Genomic DNA, 25567 nt, shown 5'->3' on the forward strand with positions numbered 1-25567 from the left:
TTCTGCCTAACAAGTCACAGGGTCACCCAGGGAATGAAATGACAACATTTCTCTGAATGTCCTTACATAAAATCGCAGAGTCAGATAAGCGTGTCCCTGAATATTGCATACACTACAACAAACCGCTATTTATGTTGTAGCTGTAAAGTCTCTGAATGTTGCATACACTACAACAAACCCCTTTGAGACATTAGCCCTGACAACACTGAGCAACAATGCTCCACTGACCTACCTTTAAGGTAGGAAGAGCATTCTGCTGGACCTATACAGTGTGTCCACCTAGTGGTCTCCAGAAGAATGGCAATGACATATTTGAAGAGACAGACAAGAATGAATTCTATGCCGGATTGTTACTATTATCATCAACCAAAGAAAACACTAGATGCCTTCCTTCATAACTATGTGTAGAGGAGAGCAGCAACAATACTAACATGTCCCACTGAAAAATCCCCACACTACACACTCAGATGTAATCTGGAGGTTAGGTTTACTCTGTAGGTTAGGTTTACTCTGTAATGTAGGTTTACTCTGTAGTGTAGGTTTACTCTGTAGTGTAGGTTTACTCTGTAGTGTAGGTTTACTCTGTAGTGTAGGTTTACTCTGTAATGTAGGTTTACTCTGTAGGTTAGGTTTACTCTGTAGGTTAGGTTTACTCTGTAGTGTAGGTTTACTCTGTAGTGTAGGTTTACTCTGTAATGTAGGTTTACTCTGTAGGTTAGGTTTACTCTGTAGTGTAGGTTTACTCTGTAGTGTAGGTTTACTCTGTAATGTAGGTTTACTCTGTAGTGTAGGTTTACTCTGTAATGTAGGTTTACTCTGTAGTGTAGGTTTACTCTGTAGGTTAGGTTTACTCTGTAGGTTAGGTTTACTCTGTAATGTAGGTTTACTCTGTAGGTTAGGTTTACTCTGTTAGGTTTACTCTGTAGGTTAGGTTTACTCTGTAGGTTAGGTTTACTCTGTAATGTAGGTTTACTCTGTAGGTTAGGTTTACTCTGTAGGTTAGGTTTACTCTGTATGTAGGTTTACTCTGTAATGTAGGTTTACTCTGTAATGTAGGTTTACTCTGTAATGTAGGTTTACTCTGTAGTGTAGGTTTACTCTGTAGGTTAGGTTTACTCTGTAATGTAGGTTTACTCTGTAATGTAGGTTTACTCTGTAATGTAGGTTTACTCTGTAGGTTAGGTTTACTCTGTAGGTTAGGTTTACTCTGTAGGTTAGGTTTACTCTGTAGTGTAGGTTTACTCTGTAGGTTAGGTTTACTCTGTAGTGTAGGTTTACTCTGTAGTGTAGGTTTCCTCTGTAGGTGAACGTCACAGTAGTAGAGGTATACAGTACCTACACAGCATCTTCAGATCCAAAAGTGTCATTCACCATTCACAGCAGGGTGTCCTCGATGTAGTCAGGGTCCTCAAGGGTCTCCAGACGTCTCTTGCAGGCATCTAGGATTTTCTTCCTGGGCCCCAGGGGATGTGGATGCTCTTGAGGTCCTGGTCCGAGCACAGCAGCAGCGCCTCCAGGTCGATCTTCTCCCGCCTGAAGACGGTGAGGAACTCGCCCATGGTCTGCGCAGCCAAGAACACCTCCAACGGGCTGGTCACGGCCTCGCAGTCATCATCCAGCCCCAGCTCCAGCTCGTCCCAGGGAAGCTCCTGGCGGTTCCTTTCCCGGAGGCTGCTGGCACTGCCGATGCTGTCCCCCCCATCGTCCAGGCTGGGCGAACGCCGCAGCCGGCTGCGTAGCCGAACGTTGGTGCTGCCAGCCCGTTCGGTTCCTACGCCGAGGCTCCCCTCGTCACGCCCGCCGATGCCGAACAGGCCGCCGCTGATATAGTTGCGTCGGAACACCATGGTTCCCAGACCGGGCCGGTTGAAGAGAGAGTCGTGGCCCGAGTCGGTGCTGACCTCAGAGTATTCCATGTCGGGCCGGTAAGACAAGTCTGGCTCGCTGATGGCACGAGAGATGGCGTCGTCGTTGGCGTCTCCGTGGAATATGTCTCGGAGGTTGCCGCGGCGCCCTGCGCGGTCCCGAGGGCCGACATAGGTTCCCTGTTTAAGGAACATGACATCGTTGCCCAGCTGAAGGCCCGAGAGGGAGCGCACGCTCTTCCTGCCGTCCTCGTAGATCTTGAAGGTCCCGTCCCCTTGCTTCCTCTTCTCCAACCTCTTCTGGATCTTGGTCTTGCCTCGGGTTGTGGCGTGAAGAGTAGCCTGCAGGGACAAAGAGCAACACAGGCTTCAACCACTAATTATAGAGGAGCACACATCTCAAATTTAACAGATGACAAATGTTTAATGTTGGGAGTGTAATGTCCCTTTAATTTTCAACATGGCATACATAATTATAGACTGCAAATAACTGTCATTGTATCCTCTCCTTTCTTCACTGATGGGAAATGCTGCTGTTCCAACTGTTGCATGTGAAATGGTACAGCAGCAGACATAACAGAGAGGGAGTTTCACATGCACAACAGTTGGAACAGCAACATTTCCCATCAGTGGAGAAAGGAGAGGATACAATGACAGTTATTTGCAGACTATAATTATGTACGCCATGTTGAAAATTAAAGGGACATTACATTTGTCAAACTTGAGATAAGTCCATATCCCAGGTCATTCATTTTATAGATGCAGCTTTGTGCGACAATCCTAAATGAAGGGAAAAGAGAAGCATCATATTATTTCCAGATGTGCTGTATTCATCTTTCCCATTTATTCATTTAGCTTGAGGCATCATATAGCTGGACCTACACAGACAATGGAATGTGCACTCCTCTTGACATTGGACTATTTTTATTTTTTAAAACTATTTTTATCTGACAAACATTGGTTTTGGAGTGGAATGTCCCTTTAAATAAATATTCAAAAGCCAAAAATGGCTGGATGAAGCTGTATTGTATTGACCTAAGAGTACGGCACACTGTCACACCCTGATCTGTTTCACCTGTCTTATACTTGTCTCCACCCCCCCTCCAGGTGTCTCCTATGGCACACTTTCCCAATTATCCCCTGTGTATTTATACCTGAGTTATCTGTTTGTCTGTTGCTAGTTTGTCTTACCCGTTAAGTCCTAACAGAGTGTTCCTTTTCCCCTGTCCCAGTTCTCTGTTCTAGTTTGTCTGATCCTGTCTGATTTAGGAGACACCTGGAGTGGAGACAAGCACAGACAGTGTTCCTAGTTCTAGTTTTTCCCCTTAGCCTTCCCAGTTCTGACCTTTCTGCCTGTCCTGATCCTGCCTGACTCTGATTTGGGAGACACCTGGAGTGGGCAGTGGAGACCAAGCACAAGACAGGTGAAATAGATCAGGGTGTGACACACACTGACTGTGGTGGTGTTTAGGTGGTGCAGTTTGTACTGACCTGAGAGTATGGCACACTGACAGGGGTGGTGCAGTTTGTACTGACCTGAGAGTATGGCACACTGACAGGGGTGGTGCAGTGGTGAGAGTATGGCACACTAGGGGTGGTGCAGCTTGTACTGACCTGAGAGTATGGCACACTGACAGGGTGGTGCAGCTTGTACTGACCTGAGAGTATGGCACACTGACAGTGGTGGTGTTTAGGTGGTGCAGCTTGTACTGACCTGAGAGTATGGCACACTGACAGGGGTGGTGCAGCTTGTACTGACCAGCTTGTACTGACCTGACTGACCTGAGTGGCACACTGACAGGGGTGGTGCAGCTTGTACTGATGAGAGTATGGCACACTGACAGGGGTGGTGCAGTTTGTACTGACCTGAGAGTATGGACACAGGGATGGTGGTGGTGACCTGAGAGTATTAGGGGTGGTGGTGGTGCAGACAGGGGTGGTGCAGCTTGTACTGACCTGAGAGTATGGCACACTGACGGGGTGGTGCAGTTTGTACTGACCTGAGAGTATGGCACACTGACAGGGGTGGTGCAGTGTTGAGGTGGTGGTGTTTGAGGTGGTGCAGCTTGCGGCTCACTGAGCTGCTTGTGTAGCTGGAGAGTAGCTCATGGCGTCTGACATGGACTGCTCCGACGCCGCCTCTTTGTGGAACTTGACCGCTCCATACGCTTGTGGTGCTTCCGCTGCAGCTTCACACACTCAGTTTGTAATCCTCCTCTCGGCCTCACGGAAAGCCCGCTCCTTCAGCTTCCCCACCAGCTTGGGTTGAGGGCCGACTGCTTGGCGGCAATGGAGTCCAGGTAGCGGACACAGTCCATGTGGCTTTTGGTGGCGGCCATGTCCAGGGCGTGTGGTAGTCGTTGTCCAGGCACCACATGTTGGCACCGAAGGACACCAGGAAGGACAGGCAGTTGTGGTGGCCGTTGGCGGCCGCCAGGTGGAGAGGTGTGTTCCCCATATGTCACACTTATCAGGGTTGCCTCTGCAGAACAAGAGGAAGTACAGAAATCAGCTAGAATGTTGATCCAGAGAGGCTGAAAGAAGCAACGGGCATATAGCACACATATGGCCTCCATATTAGACAGTCTTCATTCTAATATGGATGTTGTACCAGACCTGGGACGAACAGGACTATGGAAAAGTATTTCAAATACTTGAACTGCTGGATTTAGTCGTCCCCCCCAGAACCAATGGAGTAGTCCCAAATGTGAAAATATCAAGCTAAATCTAATGCACCACAAATACGTGCTCTTAGTAAACAAGATACTTTTTTCCCACTCTTACCTGTACTTGAAACATCAATTTTGCAACGATGTCAAGATCATCCCCAACTCTTTACAGTGCCAACGAAGACCCGTGCCAAGACAGAGGTGATGATGCTGTTACAACAAGTCATGCTGTTCTGTTCCAAAGGCATTCAGTAAGTGCTATCTGTGAGTAATATGAACCAGGAGAAGGATAACCCACTCAGATACTCCTAAACATAGCAGGTACCTTGTGAGAAAGCCCATGATTTTTTAAATCATGATTTCAGCACTGAGATCTCATCCATGGGCTATTCATCGAGTCTTCATAAATCATGTTTAACCTTACATCACAGTACCCTTTAGCACTGATAAATCTCTGCAGCCACAGCACCAGCACCACAGTAAACTAATTCTTAATGACGCCAAACAGATACACAAGTTATGAGATGAACAATACCACTGTTTGGACCTGTTGTCATTACGTTTAGAGGACTTCTCTGGCTTCTCCATGCTTTCCATTCCCTACCATCAGCCTACCATGAGCACCTCAGCCTCCACTAGGACCTACAGTGGGGCAAAAAGTATTTAGTCAGCCACCAATTGTGCAAGTTTTCCCACTTAAAAGATGACAGGCCTGTAATTTTCATCATAGGTACACTTCAACTATGACAGACAAAATGAGAATGTTTTTCAGAAAATCACATTGTAGGATTTTTAATGAATTTATTTGCAAATTATGGTGGAAAATAAGTATTTGGTCACCTACAAACAAGCAAGATTTCTGGCTCTCATAGACCTGTAAGTTCTTCTTTAAGAGGCTCCTCTGTCCTCCACTCGTTAGCTGTATTAATGGCACCTGTTTGAACTTGTTATCAGTATAAAAGACACATGTCCACAACCTCAAACAGTCACACTCCAAACTCCACTATGGCCAAGACCAAAGAGCTGTCAAAGGACACCAGAAACAAAATTGTAGACCTGCACCAGGCTGGGAAGACTGAATCTGCAATAGGTAAGCAGCATTGTTTGAAGAAATCAACTGTGGGAGCAATTATTAGGAAATGGAAGACATACAAGACCACTGAATCTCCCTCGATCTGGGGCTCCACGCAAGATCTCACCCCATGGGGTCAAAATTATCACAAGAACGGTGAGCAAAAATTCAAGAACCACACGGGGGACCTAGTGAATGACCTACAGAGAGCTGGGACCAAAGTAACAAAGCCAACCATCAGTAACACACTACGCTGCCAGGGACTCAAATCCTGCAGTGCCAAACGTGTCCAGGCCCGCCTGAAGTTTGCTAGAGAACATTTGGATGATACAGAAGATTGGGAGAATGTCATATGGTCAGATGAAACCAAAATAGAACTTTTTGGTAAAAACTCAACTCGTCATGTTTGGAAGACAAAGAATGCTGAGTTGCATCCAAAGAACACCATACCTACTGTGAAGCATGGGGTGGAAACATCATGCTTTGGGGCTGTTTTTCTGCAAAGGGACCAGGATGACTGATCCGTGTAAAGGAAAGAATGAATGGGGCCATGTATTATGAGATTTTGAGTGAAAACCTCCCATCAGCAAGGGCATTGAAGATGAAATGTGGCTGTGTCTTTCAGCATGACAATGATCCCAAACACACCGCCCGGGCAATGGAGTGGCTTTGTAAGAACCATTTCAAGGTCCTGGAGTGGCCTAGCCAGTCTCCAGATCTCAACCCCATAGAAAATCTTTGGGGGGAGTTGAAAGTCTGTTTCCCAGCAACAGCCCCAAAACATCACTGCTCTAGAGGAGATCTGCATGGAGGAATGGGTCAAAATACCAGCAACAGTGTGTGAAAACCTTGTGAAGACTTACAGAAAACGTTTGACCTCTGTCATTGCCAACAAAGGGTATATAACAAAGTATTGAGAAACTTTTGTTATTGACCAAATACTTATTTTCCACCATAATATGCAAATAAATTCATAAAGAATCCTACAATGTGATTTTTCTGGATTTTTTTTCTTCTTATTTTGTCTGTCATAGTTGAAGTGTACCTATGATGAAAATTACAGGCCTCATCTTTTTAAGTGGGAGAACTTGCACAATTGGTGGCTGACTAAATACTTTTTTGCCCCACTGTATACCTCTACACTACAGTCAGCCTGTAACACAACCACCGGCTTGTCAACACCACTACACTAACCAGTGTCTTGTTTCACGGAGGCCCGGGCCAGTCAGGCTGCCCCTGACTCAGGAGCGTACTACCAGGGTGTGCATACCTGGTGATGTCATGCTCAATTCCTTCAGTCGCGCAGCATTGGAGCTGAGTTTTCCCAATGTAGTGACATTACAGATTACTTAGTGTCACTAATATTTGTTTAGGGACAGTACAGTTGACTTAACATTACTAATATTTGTTTAGGGCCAGTACAGATGACATAACGTCACTAATATTTGTTTAGGGCCAGTACAGACTTTGTCACTAATATTTGTTTAGGGACAGTACAGTTGACTGTCACTAATATTTGTTTAGGGCCAGTACAGATGACTTAAAGTCACTAGTATTTGTTTAGGGCCAGTACAGATGACTTAAAGTCACTAATATTTGTTTAGGGCCAGTACAGTTGACTTTGTCACTAATATTTGTTTAGGGCCAGTACAGTTGACTTTGTCACTTATATTTGTTTAGGGCCAGTACAGATGACTTAAAGTCACTAGTATTTGTTTAGGGCTGAGGGGCAGATTTGAGTTTTTAACGTGTTCCATAAAACATTGATAACATATCACAACGTGATTCGTATTTCAGTTCTATTCCCAGGAAAAGGGAATTGTTTACAGGAATTACATCAAAGGTGAAGTCCTGTTTACCACCAGCTTGTACTTCAACTTATCCTTTCAGAGGTTTAAATATTAACAGGAAGTTCCTCTATTTAAAGGCAGTGTATAAACAGCTGTCAGATTTGGAATGGTTCTGGATGGTGGTACACTAAGCTTATTGCTGATCTTAAAGGGGAAGTTCATGATTTTACAACTTGATGTTAGATGGTTCCTGACCCTGAAAGTAGTCCGGGCCAGGAGACCAACTTTAATCCATGGTTCGTTTTTAAATGTGTATATATTTTATTTATCCAGGTGAGTCAGTTAAAACCCCTTACACTGGTGGGCATTGGGCTAAATAAAATCTTTTCCTCAGAGGAAATATGGAAAGCATATGCAGAATTATAGTAGCAATTAAAAGGGAACAGTTTGGAGATTATGGGACAAGTATGAGACTAAAGGTGAGGACACCAGTTCACCTGACACAAGACTGAATCCACTGTTGATTTAATGTGATTTTACATTTACAGCACTTTTACTGCATTTGTTTAACTAAACCAGAAAATACTCTGGATATATTCAGTAACATGATAAGAATATTATTGGGAAATCTGGGGTAGGTGAAACATAAGACAATAGAATGACAAGGGTTTGAGTGAGAGGACTAACTGGTGTCTCCAAGGGGCCACACACCTCTCCAAGTGTGAACCGTTCCTAAGTCATTTCAATGCGTTTCTATGACTCAAAGGAGAGTCTTCAACTATAAGGTGTTTTTGTATGTTCTATAGCCAACATGAGAGCTCCATTATAACATGACATTAGTGTTGAGGCTTTCACAAGGCAATTCAGAGCAGCAGATTGTAATTATTTTCCACATAGAATGGAGTCATGAGTGCATTCAAATACGTGGTCCACGGCAAATCTTTGTCCCAATACAACAAACATTGTCTCATTCTGTTCAGAACAAACCCAGGGTATAACACAATGTCATCTTGTAACTGTATATTAGTGTTCATAAATGCTGACACTGTTTATTACATGAGTTTTTAATGATATGGAAATGTGAAGTGCACATGTATACAGCCACTGCCTTACGATATAGGCCCTTATCAGAGTTCAAAGCTGCCTGTAAAGGACTACAGACAAATTCTTATTTACAATGACGGCCTGGCCAGTGATGACTAGGAAGTGTGGTGCAATAAATCAAATCACAACAAAACATGTGACAACACAGAAGGACAGGGACATGTGACAACACAAGGACGGGGACATGTGACAACACAAGGACGGGGCATGTGACAACACAGACATGTGACAGGCGAGGCATGTGACAACACAGGAGGCGGGGGGACATGTGACAACACAACACAGACGGACGGGGACATGTGACAACACAGACGGACGGGGGCATGTGACAACACAGACGGACGGGGGCATGTGACAACACAGACGGACGGGGGCATGTGACAACACAGACGGACGGGGCATGTGACAACACAGACGGACGGGGGCATGTGACAACACAGACGGAGGGGCGGGGGCATGTGACAACACAGACGGACGGGGCATGTGACAACACAGACGGACGGGGCATGTGACAACACAGGAGGACGGGGGCATGTGACAACACAGGAGGGCGGGGGCATGTGACAACACAGAAGGGCGGGGGCATGTGACAACAGAAGGGCGGGGGCATGTGACAACAGAAGGGCGGGGGCATTTGACAACACAGAAGGGCAGGAACTGAGGGGTCACAGTCTAAATCTTCTAGGAACTGAGGGGTCACAGATGTACACAGAATAATAGAGAACAATGAAACAAATATACTTTATATTGGTTAGGGTCTGGTAGGGTTTTATTTATTATTGAACCTTTATTTAACAAGGCAAATTAGTTAAGTACAAATTCTTATTTTATAATGACGGCCTACCCCGGCCAAGCTCCGCCTAATGGGACTCCTGATCATGGCCGGTTGTGATACAGCCCGGGATCAAACCAGGGTCTGTAGTGACTCCTCTAGCACTGAGATGCAATGCCTTAGACCACTGCGCCACTTGGTAGCCCATTAGGGGGTCAGGTAGAGCGTATTCTACTTGTACAGTAGAGGTCAGGTATTATTCAACACTGTTCTATAGCTGGAGGATATGTTGACAGGCCGATTGATGGAAATGTGAATGTGTGCTGTTTATCATAATCACTGAGAGATGGGTACAGTACACAGTGTAGTAAATGTTTTATAAGCTGTATACCGTGGGAATTCCTAGAACTAGGGTTGTTATCGGTTACTTTATCACCACACTAAGTGGACCTGCCATTGTGCTACTTTGTGCATTTTCCCTCAACAAAATGGTGGAATGATGAAGCCCATCTTGCTTCTCTGGGGATCCCTTGCATGTTGAACTGTAGATGACATCCCCATAGTCAAGCATGGGGAAGATCATCTGTATTAGTGTCAACCGGGCAGAGGGGTGAAAGAGGTCCTGTTACAACAGAGTCAATCCAATCACTTTCTTGACAACACCCCTTTTGCTTTGAACGAAACCTTCCATACATATTTGCCCATTGTAGAAGTGATCAGAAAGTGACTCTTGACATTGAAGAGAGAAAGGTGCTCAATGTTGACCCATGTTGCATACCCCACCATACCACGAGACTTGTCTTCATCACTGGAAAAGATCAACGGTTGAGATTATGTTTTAAAAGCTTACAAACAGGGTTGTCAAACTATTTTATACTTTATAAAAACATTCTTTTCAAGAAATTGACATTTTAAACCTTTACATGTTGTGTCTCAACCGATGGAGGCACAACACAACCTCAGATGATGTGAAGTAGGGTCTAAGTTACATATGCAAATATTATTTTTATTTTTATCTGAACACTCAAACTCCATTTACGTTAAATGTAAATAAATAAAAGAGCAAAAAAATGACAACTGTTTGACAACTAATTTCTCCATCCACTTACTTCATCATTTCAGCCAATCACTTTTCCTGGCATGTTTTTCATCTGATCCTTTAGATTGCTGCTGCTTATTACTATGATAAATCACATGGCGAGGACGTTTGCTATCAAGCTAATATATCTAATAAGTGGTGCAAGGCAAGTAGGGCTGACCCCAATTAGTCGATGGTTGATTGTTTGATCGACCAAGATTTTTTTTAGTCAAGCAGTATATATGTGTGTGTGTGTGTGTGTGTGTGTGTGTGTGTGTGTGTGTGTGTGTGTGTGTGTGTGTGTGTGTGTGTGTGTACACACATATACACACTACCGTTCAAGTTTTGGTCACTTAGAAATGTCCTTGTTTTTGAAAGAAAAGCGTTTTTTTTTTTTGTCCCTTAAAATAACATCAAATTGATCAGAAACACAGTGTAGACATTGTTAACATTGTAAATGACTATCGTAGCTGGAAACCGCTGATTTTTAATTGAATATCTACATAGGCATACAGAGGCCCATTATCAGCAACCATCACTCCTGTGTTCCAATGGCACGTTGTGTTAGCTAATCCAGGTTTAGCATTTTAAAAGACTAATTGATCATTAGCAAACCCTTTTGCAACAAAATATTTCTTGCTCATATGATTTGAGAAACTAATCATCAGGAGTAGGCAGCGGCATAAGTGAGTAAACTGAGATACAACTATGGAGTTAATCAGGGCAATTTGTACATAAATAGACAGGTATTTACCTCCATGGTTGCAGGATCTTGTCTATTTTTACAAGTTTTCTATTGAAATTCATTGTGGAGAGCTCATTTATATATTTTGTGACATGAATACCAAGTATGTCTACTTCACCATGAACCCGTTTTAAAGGTAAACTGCAGGGTAATGTAAATGATCCAATACGTAATATTGTACACTTATCATAATTAGGTTTTAGTCCGGAAGAGTTATCTAGATCTTCAATGAGACATTGCAGGGATCTAGGTTGTGAACATAATATAAAACGTGAGTCATCAGCATACATGGACACCTTTGTTTTTAAGCCTTGGATTTCTAATGTAATGGAAAGTGTTGTATAAATCTAAAGGGATGCTGTCAAAAAGTGGTTGAATTCAAATGGATTTACCTGATATAAAAACCCAAGTCTGTAATTTTCCAGTTTTCTTTGAAAAGCCATTAGGACCTTCACTAACATTAGCCACCGCTAGCTAGCTAACAATCAATGGAAGTGATAGGGGCAACCGTGAATTGTTTTTTCTTTTTAAGTTCCAGATGACCTTTAAGCAATAATTGAGTTGATTTCAGTTGACTTTCCAACATAAATGCTTTAACAGACAGGGTTTGAGCTCCGTCGTAGCATCCCTATATACTGTAGCATTAGTTCTCCAACAGGCTTGATCAATAGTTGATGAGGTGCAGCTAGCATTGCACTGGTCGCAGGGGCTAGGGATACATTATTGATGGACAAAGCTGCAAGGTTTTCACAGACAACGGAGAAGCTGTGTGCCTGCCACGCTAGTCCCAACCAGAGCCAGGATTAGCACCTTTCACCAGACTGACCTTGATTTCTTGTGTGACCAACCCGGGTCTCGTGCGCAACACAACAGTTTTAGTCCAATGAGTTAAAGGCATTAACTTGGAACGCCAGCAGATTAACACCTCACCTGCCTGATCCTGATTTCCCCCCCAGGAGAGCCATAGGATTAACTAACTCCTAACTTGCCTGACTTTAATTTCTTCCTGCCCTGATCTGACAATCCACACTCTTAGAAAAAAGGTTCCAAAAGGGTTCTTCGACTGTCCCCATAGGATAAACCTTTTGGTTCCAGGTAGAACCCTCTGTGGAAAGGGTTTTAAATGGGAATCAAAAGGGTTCTACCTGGAATCAAAAGGGTTCTACCTGGAATCAAAAGGGTTCTACCTGGAATCAAAAGGGGTTCTTCAGAGGTTTCCCCTATGGGGACAGCTGAAGAACCCTTTTGGTCCTAGATAGAACCCTGCACTCTGAGAAAAAAGGTGCCAACACATTACTCTTACTTAGCCTTCTGAGCTAAAGCCTCTGCATTAGCTCAGGGAGCCAAATTATTAAAATATCACCTGCCCAACCCTGGTTTCTCACTGTCTAGTGTTACCTACAAGGGTTCAAACTGGGTCTCCGGAATTGATTTGCTGTCTCCTCTCTAGTGTGCCAATTTTAGTGTCTTGTTTTGCATGTGTCGTCTTGTCTGGGACATAAGACAAAGGTGGTCTGGGAAGTCTAAATCTTCTAGGAACTGAGGGGTCACAGCCTAGAAGATTTAGGAACTGAGAGGTTAGTCTAAATCGTCTAAGAACTGAGAGGTCACAGTTTAGGATCAGGTAGGGCTAGGGTCATGTAGAGCTAGGGTCAGGTAGGGTTAGGATTAGGTAGGGTTAGGTTTAGGATCAGGTAGGGTTAGGGTCAGGTAGGGTTAGGGTCAGGTAGGGTCAGGTAGGGCTAGGTTTAGGGTCAGGTAGGGCTAGGTTTAGGGTCAGGTAGGGTTAGGGTCTGGTAGGTTCAGGTAGGGTTAGGGTCAGGTAGGGCTAGGGTTAGGATCAGGTAGGTTTAGGGTCAGGTAGGATTAGGTTAGGGTCAGGTAGGGTTAGGGTCAGGTAGGGTTAGGTTTAGGATCAGGTAGGTTTAGGATCAGTTAGGGTCAGGTAGGGCTAGGTTTAGGATTAGGTAGGGTTAGGTTTAGGGTCTGGTAGGTTCAGGTAGGGTCAGGTAGGGTTAGGGTCAGGTAGGGTTAGGTTAGGGTCAGGTAGGGTTAGGGTCAGGTAGGGTTAGGTTAGGGTCAGGTAGGGTTAGGTAGGGTTAGGGTCAGGTATGGTCAGGTAGGTTTAGGATCAGGTAAGGGGTTAGGTTTAGGTTTAGGATCAGGTAGGGTTAGGTTTAGGATCCGGTAGGGCTAGGTTTAGGATTAGGTAGGGTTAGGTTTAGGGTCTGGTAGGGTCAGGTAGGGTTAGGGTCAGGTAGGGCTAGGTTTAGGTTTAGGGTCAGGTAGGGTTAGGTTTAGGGTCAGGTAGGGTTAGGGTCTGGTAGGTTCAGGTAGGGTTAGGGTCAGGTAGGGCTAGAGCTAGGGTCAGGTAGGGTTAGGGTCAGGTTAGGGTTAGGTTTAGGATCAGTTAGGATCAGGTAGGGCTAGGTTTAGGGTCAGGTAGGAGGGCTAGGGTCAGGTAGGGTTAGGGTCATTCTGTTCTATTAAAACCTCTTTGGGCTAGGGGCACTATTTTCACGTCCAGATGAAAAGCGTGCCCAAAGTAAACTGCCTGTTACTCAGGCCCAGAAGCTAGGACATGCATATAATTGGTAGATTTGGATAGAAACACGCTAAAGTTTCTAAAACTGTTAAAATAATGTCTGAGTATAACAGAACTTATTTGGCTGGCGAAACCCCGAAGACAAACCATCCAGGAAAAAGAAAAATTAAGGTTACTGTGTTTTCAATTCGTTTTCTATGGGAAACTATATTTATGAGGCACCTGGTTACAGTTCCTATGGCTTCCACTAGATGTCAACAGTCTTTAGAAATTGGTTGATGATTTTCTTTTGAGAAATGAAGAAGTACAGCTGCTCGTTGTGAGTGTCAAGCCAAGTGGACTCTATTGTTTGTTGCGCACGACCTGGAGCTCGCTCCACGTTGAATTTATCCGCTATTGAACACAGTATATTCCGTCTTAAATTTGATTGATTATTTACGTTTTAGGATACCTAAGGTTGTATTAGGAAAGTTGTTTGGACCAAGTTTACAGGTAACTTATTAGATCATTTGTAGTCATGTTGGGCGAGTTGGAACGGGTGTATATCTGAATCAAACGTGCCAAATAAATGGACATTTTGGGGATATAAAGAAGGAATTTATCGAACAAAAGGACCATTTGTGATGTTTCTGGGACATTTTGGAGTGCCAACAGAAGAAGATCTTCAAAGGTAAGGCATGAATTATATCGTTATTTCTGACTTTCGTGTTGCACTTCCCTGGTTAAAATATGTTTGTCATGCATTTGTATGATGGGCGCTGTCCTCAGATAATCGCATGGTTTGCTTTCGCTGTAAAGCCTTTTTGAAATCTGACATGCCGGCTGGATTAACAAGGAGTTAAGCTTTATTTTTGATGTATTACACTTGTGATTTCATGAAAGTTTAATATTTATAGTAATTTAATTTGAATTTGGCGCTCTGCAATTTCACCGGATGTTGCCGAGGGGTCTAGCCGAGGGCTCTAGCCGTAACAGGTTAAGAATATGTATCACAGTTTAACTGAGTTACAAGAGTACTTTTCTTCATTAAATCTTTATTTGTCAAAATACTAATAAAGATTTTTTTCTCTCATTTTTGATTATCAGCGTCTTTTGGGGCTTCTTTTTTTGTCTACTCTCCTGGTAAATGTTTTGGGGTGCAAATGGTGCAAAGGGGACTCAAGGGTCAAAGCGCTTTAAAGGACTGTGTCACAAATGCCCGGGCCTCTGGGCAGACGAATCTCAAATAAATCTAAATATCAGTGCTATTATATAATATCTGCCAATTACCAGACACTTTATCCAAAGCCACTTACATTGATGCATACATTTTATGTCTGGTCCCAGGAATCCAACGCACCATCATGGCATTGCACACATCATGCTCTACCAACTGAGCTACAGACGACCAGCTATTTGATGATACATAATGTTTATTATGCAATTACAGCTCAGTTGTTAGACACTACATGATTTTACATCCCTCACTCTTCTCTGGGCACCTTTTACTGCAGGTCATAGCCCAATAATAACACACGATAACCCTTGTTCACTTAAAATATGATAAGAATGGAATTGAAAAGGACTCCACTGTCCTCAGTATCCTGACTATGCTTGTTGTTACATCATAGAATGACAGATTGTTGCTCCCTACTGCTACTGTTTCACTAAATTCCTATAAATCCACTGTAAATCTGCCAGGCCTGTATTTCAGCAGCAAACCCAATAAAGTTGTCAGACATCACTGAAATGGTCTCCCTGGAAAGGGTGCTGCTGTCTAGTGTCACTGGTGTTGTGAGCTATGGTGACTGGAAGTATTTTAGTACCACATGTCACGCACACTTTTTCATGGTGTTAGAACTGCTGTTTATCATAATCAGTGAGAGAGATGGGTACAGTACACATTTGGTGTAGTAAATGTTTTATAAGCTGAATACCGTGGGAATTCCTAGAACTAGGGTTGTTATCGGTTACTTTATCACCACACTGTCTAAGTGGACCCGCCATTGTGTTACTTTGTGTACATTTTCCCTCAACAAAATGGTGGAATGCACAGAGGGACTAATGAACCACATCAAACCTAATTTGGCATTTGCACAGTATATTTGTGTTCCTGAAATGCACACAAGGCCCACTTTAGTCTGTGTGAGAGAACGAGAGAGACTATGCCTGGCAAAAGCAGACACACTGACAGAGAGAGAAATAGAGGAGAGGGAGAGAGAGAGAAATGACCAAGAGAAAGAGACAGGGAGAGGGAGACAAATTACACCAAACACATTTGGCCCTTTCACTGGTTGAATACCTCGGTCACCTAACCTGCCCGACAATGGGGAGCTTATAGAGCACCCTCCACCTACACGCTGCCATGCTCTCAGCCCCCCACAACCCCCACTGATGCCCTTCACTCCCGCTAAGCTCCTGATGTGCCCTAACTTCCTTAACACTGAGGGTGAACAGTGCATTGCCCCCACCTTCGCAAACTTCCCAGGATCGAGTGTTAAAAGTCAGTACGCCCTCCGGACCTTCCTGCCAGTCCCTAGTGTCTGCTGTCACTTGCAATGGTGGAAACGGTGGCTTAGGCAGTTTCTTGATGCCATTAAACATCCCTGCAGGGTGGCTGGAACGACCTTAAAGGGATCTGTGTAGAAGATGGCCTCCCATGGCCCATGCACCACACCCCCTTCTCGTGTGGTCCTTGGCAGTTGCCAGGCACTCAGTACTAGAGTGTAAGTCTAAGACCCCTGCTGTGTTCAGCCTCATGAGGAGAAGCTGCTGGTCCAGCCCTAAATTGCCAGCCCTCCTCAACAGAGCACATGCTAGTTCCCTCCAGCCATCATCAGTGTGGTATAGTCTCTGTGCCACTTTGGGTCGGAAGCCTGCCACCCTGCTCTCCAGGTCCATGAGGCCTTGTCTCCCTTCCTGGACAGGCAGCAGACTGACGGGGCCTTGAACAGTTTATATCATAGGGACGATGCCACCAAGTTGTTGATGATCAGCACCCTCCCTCTGTATGACACTCTGGTAGAGGAGCCACCTCCACTTCGCCTGGCTTCGACACCACCACTTATGACACTCCCTCCCGGTTCTTCCTGACCCACCCCTCCAAGCCCAGATACATCCCAAAATATTGAGCCCTTCACAGACCCACTGCCCCCCCACAGATACTCATAGTCCATCCTATCAAAGGCGTTCTGGAAGAAGGTCCAAGGTCCACATTCTGAAGCCTTGATTATTATGTCTCTGATTATGAACAGATGGTCTGTGATTGAGCATCCTGGTACACAGTACATTTGGTCCCAGTGGGACTTCAGTCTGTTAGAGAGGACCTTGACAAAGACCTTATAGTCCCCACAGAACAACGCTACAGGCCTCCAGTTCTTTAGGTCACTCAAGCCACCCACCAACAGCTTAGTTGCAACTCCTCCGACGCACTCACAAAACAAAACAAGTCCTGTCAATTCACTTTATAAAAGTCCACAGGCAGACCATCGACCAGCGGGGCGCGGCCAGAGGCCATCTTGGAGATAGCAGCCGAGAGTTTGTGAACGTCCGGAGAAAATCCATTTAATTTCTCTGAATTTGGGAACGTCCGTGAGCAGAACCTGAGAACACACAGGAGTTACACACCCATCAGGCTCCTCATCTCCCCCACAACAGAAGTTACCCCACCAGACAAACTCTGTTTTTTCAACCCAAAGAAGAAAGAGCTGGGAGCATCCATCCCTCTCAACATGGAACATCCTAGCTCATACAAGTGCTCCTTTTGCTTTCATCTGAAAGAAAACACCCAGGCGTAGTTCAGATTATCTCGCAGCCCCGGCCCTACCTTGCCCCACCAGCTCATCCTCTACCTCACTTATGAACCTCTCAAGCTCCCCAGTTCTCTCCTGGACTCTGACTGAATACTGCTGACATAACAGCTGAAACTGGGCTTTCCCTATGTCCCACCACTGACTGAGACTCCCCTTTCCACTGTCCCCACCTCCACCAAAAGCCTTGGAAGCTTGAGAAAAGGTGGCATCTTGTAAGAGCTTTGCGTGTCATTTTCCAATAGGACACCTGACAGGGCCCTGGTGAAACAGATAACTGAGCCATGGAAAGATAAGGGTCTGAAACCCCAGCTGGGGGTCGGAGGCCCTCACCAGCCTGTTGCTCTGGTACGATCCTCACCCTACCTCCAACCACCTTCACCCTTGTATACTACTTTGTGGTGGGATACTTAGTTCTCTATGTGACCACTGTCATTTACAATCTCCCCCTACACAAGGTATGTGTAGAAAGCCCCTGTCTTAAACACCCAAACAGGACCCCCCCCTCCCAACCCATATTAGGTACATACATATTTATGGAGAAGAGAGAAGAGGACAGAGAAGAGAGAGAAATAGAGATTAGAGAGAGAATTCCCGAACTTTTGCCAGTAACTACTTTGCTAATGGGCTTCTTTATCTGGACAGGAAGGAAACCAGGTCAGCCAGAAACACACTGAAGAGAGCTTTGTGTACTCCAGTTTACTGGTGCTTCCTAATCTAAACCCAACATACAGTCAGGTCCAAAATTATTGGCATCCCTTGATAAAGATGAGCAAAAAAGACTATAAAATAAATAATACAAATACTGAGTTATATTGTACGCTCAATAAAATTGGGAAATGTTTCCTCATCTTTTTTATCACATGTTAAACACTCTCTTTCTCTGATCAATTGAATTAGTATATAAAATAATATTTTCACTTTTTTTTGTGCATACAATATCTCAGTATTTGTATTTCATACAGTCTTTAAAAAAAATCTTTATCAAGGATGCCATAAGTTTTGAACCTGACATTATCTAAACAGGCTCATTGGCCACTGGTCATTTGATTGTCCCAAATTAGATGTATTCATTTTCTATCCTGAATAGAATGTTTGATCTGAATTAATTTTATAGCTACTGACAAATGACATACATGGAAACTAAGTGAGATTGTCTGTCTGTAAAAAAGCATTACACTTTACACATTTTTACTGAAAGAAGAAATGGCATGATGATGACGTGATGAGTTGTCCATTGTTGCATCACATAATTCTGACCTGCACAATAACCAGTAAAGTAACATTCTACATCTAGAATTGTAATCTCACCCTCTCTGACGTTCTGATGTTTTTTCAAAAAGCAATGTTAAACTGAGGAGAGGATACAACAACAGCCTTAACTGATCATGGTAGGCTTCCTTTTGTTGCAAACATTTATGTTGCTAGGATATGAGTAGAGATGGACACTTTTATGGTTATTTGAAAAACAGTGACATAACTAAGCAGTAGCTTGCTCATTGGTTAGTCTATAGTTGGAGCCAGTAGTCCCTCCACAAAGAAAGTAGGGCGAGGCCAAATCAATCAATGCACATCATCACGTCAACAAAACATTTATCAGATCCAATGTTATATTTTTGGGGGGTATTTGGAAGTTTTATTGACAGATATAGAATATGAGATGAGTGATACAGTAGTGTAGAGTGACTGGTAGGACAGGGGATTGAACCACTGCCTCAGGGCACTGCTAGGGGCACTAGGTGACATTAAATGTCTGGAACTAGCTAACCTACTCAGTTAATAGTCTATCAATGGAAAGGTTCATGATTAAACTGGTCTACACAGCTGGGCTATATCCTCGTGGCTGACCTAGCTGTGCCAGTCAATATATGTCTGGGGTTATTTGGGGAAAAGGAGAAGGCAATTTTTGTTCTAGATATAATTTTCCAAATTAACAATAGATATATTATTTTCTATTATATTCTATGATATTCTATTCCATGATTCCATGATACTATTCTATTATATGATACTCTATTATGATATTCTATTCCATGATATTCTATTCCATGCTATTATATGATATTCTGTGATATTCTATTATATGATATTCTCTATTCTATTATATTCCATGATATATTCCTGTTCTATTATATGATATTCTATGATATAATATGATATTCTATTCTGATATTCTATTATGATATTCTATTCTATGATATGATATTCTATGATATGATATGATATGATATGATATTCTATTCTATGATATGATATTCTATTATATGGTATTATATTCTATGGTATTCTATGATGAGATTCTATGAAATGATCTATTCTATAATATATTATATTCTGATATTCTATTCTATTATATGATATTCTATTCTATGATATTTTATTATATGGTATTCTATTCTATGGTATTCTATTATGTGATATTCTATTCTATGGTATTCAAAACACAGAAAACATATACTGTCCAATAAAAGTACAGGAAATGTTCACAGTACAGTGCCTTGCGAAAGTATTCGGCCCCCTTGAACTTTGCGACATTTTCAGGCTTCAAACATAAAGATATAAAACTGTATTTTTGTGAAGAATCAACAAAGTGGGACACAATCATGAAGTGGAACGACATTTATTGGATATTTCAAACTTTTTTTAACAAAATCAAAAACTGAAAATTGGGTGTGCAAATTATTCAGCCCCTTAAGTTAATACTTTGTAGCGCCACCTTTTGCTGCGATTACAGCTGTAAGTCGCTTAGTATGTCTCTATCAGTTTTGCACATCGAGAGACTGGACTTTTCCCATTCCTCCTTGCAAAACAGCTCGAGCTCAGTGAGGTTGGATGGAGAGCATTTGTGAATAGCAGTTTTCAGTTCTTTCCACAGATTCTCGATTGGATTCAGGTCTGGACTTTGACTTGGCCATTCTAACACCTGGATATGTTTATTTTTGAACCATTCCATTGTAGATTTTGCTTTAAGTTTTGGATCATTGTCTTGTTGGAAGACAAATCTCCGTCCCAGTCTCAGGTCTTTTGCAGACTCCATCAGGTTTTCTTCCAGAATGGTCCTGTATTTGGCTCCATCCATCTTCCCATCAATTTTAACCATCTTCCCTGTCCCTGCTGAAGAAAAGCAGGCCCAAACCATGATGCTGCCACCACCATGTTTGACAGTGGGGATGGTGTGTTCAGGGTGATGAGCTGTGTTGCTTTTACGCCAAACGTAACGTTTTGCATTGTTGCCAAAAAGTTCAATTTTGGTTTCATCTGACCAGAGCACCTTCTTCCACATGTTTGGTGTGTCCCCAGGTGGCTTGTGGCAAACTTTAAACGACACTTTTTATGGATATCTTTAAGAAATGGCTTTCTTCTTGCCACTCTTCCATAAAAGGCCAGATTTGTGCAATATACGACTGATTGTTGTCCTATGGACAGAGTCTCCCACCTCAGCTGTAGATCTCTGCAGTTCATCCAGAGTGATCATGGGCCTCTTGGCTGCATCTCTGATCAGTCTTCTCCTTGTATGAGCTGAAAGTTTAGAGGGACGGCCAGGTCTTGGTAGATTTGCAGTGGTCTGATACTCCTTCCCATTTCAATATTATCGCTTGCACAGTGCTCCTTGGGATGTTTAAAGCTTGGGAAATCTTTTGTATCCAAATCCGGCTTTAAACTTCTTCACAGCAGTATCTCGGACCTGCCTGGTGTGTTCCTTGTTCTTCATGATGCTCTCTGCGCTTCTAACGGACCTCTGAGACTATCACAGTGCAGGTGCATTTATACGGAGACTTGATTACACACAGGTGGATTGTATTTATCATCATTAGTCATTTAGGTCAACATTGGATCATTCAGAGATCCTCACTGAACTTCTGGAGAGAGTTTGCTGCACTGAAAGTAAAGGGGCTGAATAATTTTGCACGCCCAATTTTTCAGTTTTGATTTGTTAAAAAGTTTGAAATATCCAATAAATGTCGTTCCACTTCATGATTGTGTCCCACTTATTGTTGATTCTTCACAAAAAAATACAGTTTTATATCTTTATGTTTGAAGCCTGAAATGTGGCAAAAGGTCACAAAGTTCAAGGGGGCCAAATACTTTCGCAAGGCACTGTAGGTAGGCCTCTCTACAGTATACACTATTAGTGTGGTCAGTGTGGTGGTGGTATTGGTGACCTTTTACTTGTTTACCCCGAGCCAAAACAGTTCATTTCAATGGAACAAACATACATGACTTCAATAAATCCCCACTGACCACCACCTAGGCATTATGGGTGTGGCTAACCTGCCACAGACAAAGAACAAACTAAAGATCAGTAGGCTACTGTTACTTTATTTATCCTGCATCCTGACTCTGTCGGTAGGCTACTGTAACTTTATTTATCCTGCATCCTGAATCCGTCAGTAGGCTATGATCTCCTCTTTCATGTGTTATTATGGCACACCCCTCTAGCACGACTGGTGCTGCACCTTGCTATTGACCCTACTAGCCCTACCTAATGTTACAGACCTTTAATACTAGTCCTACCTAATGTTACAGACCTTTAATACTAGCCCTACCTAATGTTACAGACCTGACCTAATGTTACAGACCTTTAATACTAGCCCTACCTAATGTTACAGACCTTTAATACTAGCCCTACTAGTTACAGACCTACCTAATGTTACAGACCTTTAATACTAGCCCTACCTAATGTTACCTAATGTTACAGACCTTTAATACTAGTTACAGACCTACCTAATGTTACAGACCTTTAATACTAAGTTACAGACCTACCTAATGTTGACCTTTAATACTAGACCTTTTAATACTAGTCCTACCTAATGTTACAGACCTTTAATACTAGCCCTACCTAATGTTACAGACCTTTAATACTAGTCCTACCTAATGTTACAGACCTTTACTAGCCCTACCTAATGTACAGACCTGACCTAATGTTACAGACCTTTTAATACTAGTTCCTACCTAATGACAGACCTTTAATACTAGTCTACCTAATGTTACAGACCTGACCTTTAATACTAGTCCTACCTAATGTTACAGACCTTAATACTAGTCCTACCTAATGTTACAGACCTTTAATACTAGCCCTACCTAATGTTACAGACCTTTAATACTAGTCCTACCTAATGTTACAGACCTGACCTAATGTTACAGACCTTTAATACTAGTCCTACCTAATGTTACAGACCTTAATACTAGCCCTACTAGTTACAGACCTGACCTAATGTTACAGACCTTTAATACTAGCCCTACCTAATGTGACAGACCTTTAATACTAGTCCTACCTAATGTTACAGACCTGACCTAATGTTACAGACCTTTAATACTAGTCCTACCTAATGTTACAGACCTTTAATACTAGCCCTACCTAATGTTACAGACCTTTAATACTAGCCCTACCTAATGTTACAGACCTGACCTAATGTGACAGACCTACCTAATGTTACAGACCTTTAATACTAGCCCTACCTAATGTTACAGACCTTTAATACTAGTCCTACCTAATGTTAGACCAGTCCTACCTAATGTTACAGACCTGACCTAATGTTAGACAGACCTGACCTAATGTTACAGACCTTTAATACTAGCCCTACCTAATGTTACAGACCTGACGTAATGTTACAGACCTTTAATACTAGTCCTACCTAATGTTACAGACCTTTAATACTAGCCCTACTAATGTTACAGACCTTTAATACTAGCCCTACCTAATGTTACAGACCTTTAATACTAGCCCTACCTAATGTTACAGACCTGACCTAATGTTCCAGACCTGACCTAATGTTACAGACCTTTAATACTAGCCCTACCTAATGTTACAGACCTCCTACCTAATGTTACAGACCTTTAATACTAGCCCTACCTAATGTAGACCTTACCTAATGTTACAGACCTTTAATACTAGTCCTACCTAATGTTACAGACCTGACCTAATGTTACAGACCTTTAGCCCTACTAGTCCTACCTAATGTTACAGACCCTAGTCCTACCTAATGTTACAGACCTGACCTAATGTTACAGACCTTTAATACTAGCCCTACCTAATGTTACAGACCTGACCTAATGTTACAGACCTTTAATACTAGTCCTACCTAATGTTACAGATGACCTAATGTTACAGACCTTTACTAGCCCTACCTAATGTTACAGCCCTACCTAATGTTACAGACCTTTAATACTAGCCCTACCTAATGTTACAGACCTTTAATACTAGTCCTACCTAATGTTACAGACCTTTTACTAGCCCTACCTAATGTTACAGACCTTACCTAATGTTACAGACCTTTAATACTAGTCCTACCTAATGTTACAGACCTGACCTAATGTTACAGACCTTTAATACTAGCCCTACCTAATGTTACAGACCTGACCTAATGTTACAGACCTTTAATACTAACCCTACCTAATGTTACAGACCTTTAATACTAGCCCTACCTAATGTTACAGACCTGACCTAATGTTACAGACCTTTAATACTAGCCCTACCTAATGTTACAGACCTGACCTAATGTTACAGACCTTTAATACTAGCCCTACCTAATGTTACAGACCTGACCTAATGTTACAGACCTTTAATACTAGCCCTACCTAATGTTACAGACCTGACCTAATGTTACAGACCTTTAATACTAGCCCTACCTAATGTTACAGACCTGACCTAATGTTACAGACCTTTAATACTAGCCTACCTAATGTTACAGACCTGACCTAATGTTACAGACCTTTAATACTAGCCCTACCTAATGTTACAGACCTGACCTAATGTTACAGACCTTTAATACTAGCCCTACCTAATGTTACAGACCTGACCTAATGTTACAGACCTTACCTAATGCTACAGACCTTATCTAACGCTACAGGTTTTACTAGACCAGACCTAATTCCTACAGAGGTGATGCGTTCCATAGGAGAATATACATATAATACACAGAGCACTGCATGAAGGGGTAGGCTAGCTAGTATAGGTGGGCAATAGAATAACTATTTAACACAGGGAACTTTACCTATCGTATCTATCCATGATAAGAGTGCGCAATAATACTTAAATGTTTTATTACACAATATTATTAACCACACGAGATATGGACACTATCTATCCTTAGCTACTGCACGAGTTGAGCAAAAGGAATACAACATTCCACACGTGACGAAAAGTACATTTTCAGTTCTTAAAGTCTACTTGCCCTCTGCCCACGATAAGTCGCAGAGCCTCCAAGTTGCCATGATAAGCGGCCCATAACGTCGGTGTCATGCCATCTTCATCCGGCGCGTTCAAGTCCTTCCGCGTAGCCTCCTTCAGCAGGTCCAGGTAGCCATCCCGGGCCGCCTTGTGATACCTGTCATTCATGCTATCAACGGGCCCTCGACTCCATTGCTCTCGGTCGTCATCTACCCATCTCTCGGTCTAAATGGCAGGCACCACAGGCTAGAGTTCCACTGCCTGCCTCCGCCTGTGTTTCATTGTAAGACAGCGCCGTTCCTCTGGTCTGAAATGTAATTGTGGCGTATGCCGTTGCAGTGACGGCCGCGCGAGCCGAGAAGGAACGCGCATTTGGTATCCAGGGGCTATCGCGTCGGGGCTGTTGTTAGGTTATGATGTGCACACAAAATGCACGGAGCCTAATATAAATGTGAAAGAACATAGAAAAATAAAGAAAAAGCTTGGAATATATAGGCATTTAAAAATAACTTCAAGTTCAATATTCATATTCTACACATGCAGCCTATACCTCTTAGAAAAGGGTTCCAAAAGGGTTCTTTGGCTGTTGCCATGGCAGAGCCCTTTTTGTGTTCCGGTAGAACAATTTTTGGTTCCAGGTAGAACCCTTTTGGGTTCCATGTAGAACCCTTTCCACAGAGGGTTCTACATGGAACCAAAAAGGGTTCAACCTGGAACCAAAAAGTGTTCTTCGAAGGGTTTTCCTATTGGGACAGCCAAAGTACCATTCGGTATTCTAGATAGTGCTTAGGAGTGTAGATATTCATTTCCGATAGCCATTTAGAGTCCGTTGAAATGTTGATTCATGCATAGAACAACATAACATTTGATATGCTTTTAAACATTTCATGTGCCATTATAAAGGCTCATACACACTTATAAGAAGTTGTACCTCATTATAACAGCAGTCTGCCAGTGTTACTGAACAG

The 25567-nt window shown here is 42.8% G+C and overlaps 1 pseudogene; it reads right to left on the bottom strand.

The window, feature by feature from the left end:
• Positions 1-1227: 1227 nt before the first annotated feature.
• LOC112242444 lies at positions 1228-24989 on the bottom strand (annotated as a pseudogene).
• Positions 24990-25567: the final 578 nt, after the last annotated feature.

Source organism: Oncorhynchus tshawytscha, unplaced genomic scaffold (genome assembly GCF_018296145.1).
Source record: "Oncorhynchus tshawytscha isolate Ot180627B unplaced genomic scaffold, Otsh_v2.0 Un_contig_12287_pilon_pilon, whole genome shotgun sequence".
NCBI lineage: Eukaryota > Metazoa > Chordata > Actinopteri > Salmoniformes > Salmonidae > Oncorhynchus > Oncorhynchus tshawytscha.